The following is a 7595-nucleotide window of genomic DNA, read 5'->3' as shown; positions in this document are numbered from 1 at the left end:
AATAGCTAATCATAAAGACCCAAATTAAAATTCAAAAACTAACCCTCACCTTCATCCACCCCCTAACTCCCTTTAAATAATGCCCTGGTTAGCTCCTCCTCAGCCGCTTCATTCCCGGACAGCTGATCACAGACAGAGTTCACAGGGAGCAGGCCAGGAAGCCCCTTCACAGCTGAATCTTCCCTGCACAGTTCCACGATTTGGTGAGAAGCAAGTTCTAGAATCATACATAACTCACCCCTTTTCAAAAGAGAATGTCAAGATGCCGTCCAAGGTCCAATGGTAATGATTGTGGATTATTTGACTACCTTAACTGCCCGCCCCCCCTCCCCCCGCCCCCGCCGCCCCCTCGCCACACACTCTACACTCTCTTTGTTTCTGGCCAGTGGTGCCTCTGATGACAAAAATAACATCACCTTCTCTGTTAGTTCCCAAAACTACATGAAACCCCAACTGCATTAGCTTTGTGAGGCCACACCCAGGACTCCTAAATCCTAGATGCGCATATTTGTGTCAGACCACTCTGCCCTCCCTTCTCTTTATAAAACTTCCTAACTTTCTTTTGAAACATGGGCACCAGCATTTTTTTTCAGGTTTTCCAGGGGAAGTCACAGTGTCAGCTAAGAACATTTGACTCGGGTGTTCGGGATATTCTAAAGACCTCTCAGGTTCATTTACAATCAAGAAAATAACTTTTTTAAAAAAAAGTTTATTTTATTGATCATGCTATTACAGCTGTCCCATTTTTTTTCTCCCCTTTATTCCCTTCCTCCTTCCCTGTTCCCACTAGCATTCCCGCCCCCTTCCCTTAGTTCATGCCCATGGGTTGCACATAGACGTTCTCTGGCCTCTCCAGTTCCTATACTATTCTTAACCTTCCCCTGTCTATTTTGTATCTACCATTTATGCTTCTTATTCCCTTTACCTTTTCCCTCATTCTCTGCGCCCCCCCCCATAACCCTCCATGTGATCTCCATTTCTGTGATTTTGTTCCTGTTCTAATTGTTTGCTTAGTTTGTTTTTGTTCTTGTTTTTAGGTTCAGTTGTTGATAGTTTTGAGTCGGTTGTCATTTTACTCTTCATAGTTTTTGATCTTCTTCTTTTTCTTAGATAAGTCCCTTTAATATTTCATATAAAAGGGCTTGGTGATGATGAACTCCTTTAACTTGACCTTATCTGGGAAGCACTTTGTTTGCCCTTCCATTCTCAATGATAGCTTCACTGGATAGAGTAATCTTGGATGTAGGTCCTTGCCTTTCATGACTTTGAATACTTATTTCCAGCCCCGTCTTGCCTGTAACATTTCTTTTAAGAAATCAGTTGATAGTCTTATGCAAATTCCTTTGTAGGTAACTATCTCCTTTTCTCTTGCTACTTATAAGATTCTCTCCTAATCCTTAATCTTGGGTAATGTAATTATGATGTGCCGTGGTGCGCGCTTCCTTGGGTCCAACTTCTTTGGGACTCTCTGAGCTTTCTGGACTTCATGGAAGTCTATTTCCTTCACCAGACTGGGGAGGTTCTCCTTCATTATTTTTTCAAATAAGTTTTCAATTTCTTGCTCTTCCTCTTCTCCTTCTGGCACCCCTATGATTTGGCTGTTGGGACATCTAAAGTTGTCCTGGGGGTTCCTAAGCCTCTTCTCATTTTTTTGAGTTCTTGTGTTTTCATTCTGTTCTGGGGAATGTTTATTCTTCTTTCTGCTCCAACTCGTTGATCTGAGTCCTGGTGTCCCTCCCTTCACTGTTGGTTCCTTGTATATTGAGAAAATAATCACTTGCTTTGTATGCTCTCCCTCACCCCTCTGCCTCCGCATATCTTTTATCCATACTCCCCCGCCCCTCAGTTGCACCCTGCCTCCTTTCTGTACCTCAGATATTTATCTGAATGGCTACTGAGGCTGTCCTCTCCTCTCCAAACCGCTCTCACCCATACCGTCAACCTCTGCGGCTCCAACGGCTCCTTTCCCTCCATCCTAATCCACCTGGTTGTTCAATGTCCTCTCCATCGCTCACCAGCACCCCAGGCTTCCTTGCTGCCTCACCCTCCCTCCTTCCTAAGCCCCTATAGCTCCCAGGACTACGCAGGTCCCAAATCTCGAGTCCCCAGGCCCCGACCTTACTAGGTCCTACAGGCTTTTCTCCTCCTATTCTCCTTGGCTTTTTGAAGACCCTTGGCCCTGCCAAACACCCTTGCCTTCCTAAAACCCTCTCACCCTTGGTCCTGGTAGCTCTAACCATATCATTTTCTGACTTCACTTCCTCTTCCTGCCTCAGTGACTTGACTGAGGATTGCCCTTTTGTAATACAGGCGTTAATGCAGCCGTTTTAAAAAGCCTGTCCCAGAGGCCAGGTCATTTGCCAGAAGGCCTTTATGTCATCCCTGGCTTTTTCCCTGTCCCTCACCTTGATCTCATCTCTCTCTCACTCCATTTCTCACCCTCGCCCTAGCCCTTACTCTGCCCCCAGTGCTGACCAAATGTTTTATGTGCCCATGGGGGCTTAGTTTGCATTTGTCTGCAAATTGTTTTGCATCACCTCTGGCTCCCCTGGCCGAGGCCATTGCTTTCAACCATTATTATTGACTCAGGAATCTCCACATCCTTCCTCACCTGGGCCACAGGCTCACTTTCCCTGCGATGTCCCACATCATCTCACACTTCCGTGTCGTTTTTATTTAGTACCTTCACTTCACTTTCAATAGGCAAGAAAAAATATGATACAATATAGGACAGTTTTTCATTGAAAAGACCTGGAAGTGATGGATACTAAAAAATTCCTAACAATGGAGTCAATCACCCAGTAAAGAAATGAGTTGCTGGTCCCTGGAGCTGATCAGGCAGTGGTATTGGCAGGTGCTATGGGGATCTGGGCCCTGACTGGCAAGTTGGAGCCAGTGACCTGGGAATCTCCCTACCTCTCAGGAATCTGACAATTGGAAATGGGAGCAGAGCGGAGCTCATCTAAAGGGAATGGAGAAATGCAATCTCCTGAAGTGAACTTGATTCAGGTGGGCCTTGTACTGGTCCAGGTTGTCAGTTAAAAAAATCGGAAGCCAATTCTGGTTACTTAAGTAGAGAAGGAATTTACTGAAAGGGAGTCAGGCAACCCAGAGTTGTTGGGAAGACTGGAGACCTCAAGAAAATGGCCAGGAACCAGGGAAGGGTAGGCAGCCCAGGGAAGGACTCCAGCACTAGCAGCAGCCCCGGGATGAAGCACTGGATGATGCAGACGCGAGGACAGAGCCCAAACAGTCCCTGCTGGTTTGTGTCGCATGCTCCAGATTTAAAGTCTGATAATGCCTGAGGTTAGGTCACATTGCGTAATTCAAAAGAATCAGAGGCAATATCTGACCTTTAAATCATCTGTTGTGGGAAGCAGATTCTCACCTGCCACCAAAATTCATGGAATGTCAGATTTCCCCCACGACGGAGAAAGGAGTTCAGTGACTGAGTAGCCAAAAAATGAGGTTAGCTCCACAGGCATGACCTTCATCCCACCCCTCCCCACCCCCAACAACCCTCTTACTCCCATCAGTGGGCCACCATCTCCTTGGCTACCCAGGGGTAAAATTTAAATCACTGATAATTCTTCCTCCCACCACCCACATTGCAAATGTAATCAGCCTCCAAGCATTCTGATTAGCTATTTTCAGGATCTTTAACACTCATCCTTTTGTTTCTCATTCCCACTGCCATCTTCATTCAGACCCCTATCTTCTCCCCATGTTCATGAAACCAGTGTTCCTCATGCAACTGTGGTTTGCAGTGTCAAGGGTGTGGGCCTCCTAAAGCTTCCCTCTGTCCCAACACCCAGGACACTAATAGGTAAGGTAAGATCTATGTAAATAACCTACCAAGAATCTGCATGCAACAAGCAAATGTGTAGCAAGCAATATACTCCAGGGCTCAGAGGAAAGAGACAGCACTTCCAATTGTAATAATCGCTGAAGACTTCAGAAAGGTATAGCAATTGAGTAGGGTGGGCTTTGACTTAACATCCAAAGATAAATGAGAGAGGACTCAAGGCATATGGAGGAGACAGGATTGCAAAGGCAGAGACGAGAGTGTAGGGTTTCTCTGGGGGGTTGCTGAGTGGCTGGGTCTCACTAGAGAGTAGGGCAGTTAGTCTCGAATTTTAGTGTTGCATTGTTAGATGTGCAAATTCCCTGGGCTCCATTTCTGATTCTATAGGTCTGAGGTTGGGTTCAACAAGCTTTCCAGATAATGATGAGGCAAGTGGTTCCCATATCACACTTCAAGAAACACTGGTTGGAGAGTTTGGGTAGAGAACCTGAAGGAGATCCAGCTGTAAGATAGGTTGGAATCAGTCATGGAGAGCCATAAATGTCAATACTGGAACCCTTATTCTGGTGGCTAATTGAAAGTTTAAGCAGGTAAATGATAAGATCGTACTTATGTACTTAGAATCTGTTGGCAAAGGATCATGAGACACAAAGGCCAGTAAGATAGTTTTTGTAATGGTCAAATGAGGAGAAAAGGGTCTCAGGTAGGACGGTGGCAGTCAGAATAAAAAGGCAAGTGAAGGGCGGGAGACACACTTCAAAGAATCCGCAGGGCTCAGTTGACTGTAACGGGTGTGGGGAGGATAAAAGTTGCCAAGTTTATCCAAGATGCCCAACTTAGTGAAAAAATGGTGGTAGTAACCACAAAAACGAAAACAAAAAAATTCAGAACAGCAACTGATTTGGGAAAGACTTGGCGAATTTGCCCTGTAGACAGGCTGAGTTTCAAGTACCAGTAAGACTTATGGGAATAAGTAACAGACAGAGGTGGAAAATGGAGCTCCGTGGAGCAGTCTGGGCTGGAGACCTAGACAAGGGACTCAGCGGGTAGGAGGAAGTGGCATGGAGACAGATGTGACCAAGTAGACCCTTGAGCTGAGAACACAGCCCCAGAGAAAGCACATACATTTAGGGAGCAGGAGAATGAAGTGGTTTGAGAGAGAGAGAAAGAGGGAGAGAAAAGGAGAGGAAATCATCAGAGAAATGAGTGAAACCAAATAATACATTGCCCCAGAAAAAAATGAAAAGAAATATAATGAGGAGGATGGGCGAGATGGTCAAGCAACGGGGAGGATCATGGAAATAAGGTCTAAGAAAGGAGGTAAAAGTTTTACATACAAGGAGATCATTAGTAATCTTTGCCAGAGAAGTTAGTGGAATCTTGGGAGGAGAAGCCAGACTGCGGTGAGTTGGGTAGGCACATGGAAATCCTCAGACTAGAGCAGCAGTTCTCAAACTTTTTGGTCTCAGAACCCTTTTATACCCTTAAAAATTATTGGAAACCACAAAAACCTTAAGCCAGGTTAAAATAACAATAAGAAACTCATTGATACATTTTGTATTAAAAGTAACTGTCTTTTCCAAAAGAAAAAAATTGAGTGACATTGTTTTATACAAAGCCTGCTAAGAAGATAATCTACCTTGTCTTCAGTTTCCCTTTGACCTCTTACGAAGTACAAAGATAATGAAAGACTACTCATTCCCAGTGAAGAATCAGTAAAGCATAAAATGGAAAAACTTATCCCTCACTATGTTTCAGTAACAGTTTACCTACAAAAATGAGAAGAGATGTAGGGAAAACTATACTTCCGTCTCAAATGATTTAAAGACAATCATAGTTTAAACCAATCTTTTAACTATAATAATGATATTCCATTCTGAAAGAATGGCCTAAATGGGAGAGAGCAGGCAGCTATTTTAAGCTCCATATAAACTAAATCTTTTATAACTGTAATAAGCCTCATTTATATTTTAAGTACACAAATATTTCCTCTTTATTCATCCAAACCCCCAACCAAAAAGATGAAATCTAACCCATAAATGTAGAAACAAAAGCAGGAAAAAGATCAAATGACAGATAGGTTATGCCATTGCAAACTGGGAACAAAGTCTAACCTCATTAAATGTTATAGTTATAGACACTCTAATAAATATCAGTGAAGTGATAAAATACTAAACTTGGTCTTATCTTCCACTAAATCAGGGTGGAAAGGGAGGCACTAAAGTACTTAAAGTAAAACTTCTTAATTCTTTTTCTAGAGATTTCTTAAATTCCACTTTCAACTTTTTGCACTAATTTACACAGGACACATTACCACTTACCATATGACATTAGGGTTTCCAGTTAAGAAACAGGTCACCAATGAGATGAGAAGCACCAGGAAGAAAAGCCAACCTACTGAGGAGGATAACTGAGGGGAAAGAGAGAAGGAGGGTGGGTCCTTTATGATACAGTTTAGCCACTATACTGATTCTGGAACCATCTACCTTCAGACTTCTTGCCATGAGAGATAATTAAACATCTGTTTTTGTTTTAAGGTTTATTTATTTTTAGAGAAAGGGGAAAGCAGGGAAAAAGAGAGGGAGAGAAACATCGATGTGTGAGAGAAACATCAATTGGTTACCTTTCACGGCCCCATCTGGGGACCCAGCCCACAAGCCAGGCACGTGTCCTGACTGGGAATTGAACCAGGGACCTTTCATTTTGCAGGCCGGTGTCAACCTACTGAGCCACAAGCCAGCCAGGGCTTGTTTGTGTTTTTTTGTTTGTTTGTTTGTTTTTAACCAAAAAGAAAAAAGAAAGATGAAAAGGAAAGAAACTGGTCATAAACTTTTATATACGATCCATCAAAAAACTTTATTTTTTGGAACAAAAGTGGTTAAAAACATAGATTTTCTAAAGAGACTTGTATGAGTACGAAACTGCAAAGACACAAAGCTGAAGTATCTGGAATCATTTTGCTGCATGTCATCTTCAGCAAGATCACAAAGTGCTCAAAATTTCTTTGACTTTTTCAACTAGACTGTCGTGTTTGTCTCTAACGTCTTCATTAACGTCTAGTGTTAAGATAGGCACTTCTTATAGATCCAAGTTGGTTTTCAGTGTTCTCTGTAGCAGCCAGCTTCCATGCTTATAGTGGAGTTTCTCTAAATTTTCCAGAGGAATACCTTATTCTTCACTTCTTCTCCATAAAGCATTCATGGAGTACTTTTCTCTGGAGTCAAGCATTTCTCTGCATTTCTCTGGAGTGACTCAAAGATAAATGATTCCATCTAGTTCAAGGCTTCGGCCAAACTGGTTATTCATCCAGTCACGCCAATCTTGATAACTTGTCCACTATGTTTCATTCATGCAGTCAGATTCATACAAATTCGATGCAAAGATATACCTGTCACTCACTATACACAAAGTGTTCAAAAAATAAACATTTCTGTGCATCTTTGAGCTTGCCATTGAGAGAAGTAAGCTGAGCTCCTATTCAACTGAGGCAGGCATATGCCTGGAAGGTAAAAGACCATCCGTCAGGTTTCTCAATGCTCATCATCTGAAGAACATTCCTATCCTTTTCTGTGATGTTGTCAGTTACTGAAATTCACCTTGAATACTTTGAACATTGCAACATCTGGCAAAAGGTTCTGGAACCACTTCCTCCCTAGCAGACTTGTTTAAGGATATTCAAAAATGTTGACTTCCCTGCAGTGATGTTCCCTTCGAGGGAGATTTTCTTGAGGCGGGTTCCCTCAGAGCTGATCACAGGAGACGGGCAGCCCCTCTTGAATGGGATGGCCAT

The 7595-nt window shown here is 43.0% G+C and overlaps 1 pseudogene; it reads right to left on the bottom strand.

Moving 5' to 3' along the window:
• Positions 1 to 6787: 6787 nt before the first annotated feature.
• Positions 6788 to 7595, bottom strand: LOC129069053 (deoxycytidine kinase-like; annotated as a pseudogene).

The sequence above is a fragment of the Pteronotus mesoamericanus genome, unplaced genomic scaffold (genome assembly GCF_021234165.1).
Source record: "Pteronotus mesoamericanus isolate MK-2021 breed Mesoamerican mustached bat unplaced genomic scaffold, CSHL_Meso_final contig_221, whole genome shotgun sequence".
In the NCBI taxonomy this organism is placed as follows: Eukaryota; Metazoa; Chordata; class Mammalia; order Chiroptera; family Mormoopidae; genus Pteronotus; species Pteronotus mesoamericanus.
This window is presented reverse-complemented; position numbering and strand designations above follow the sequence as displayed.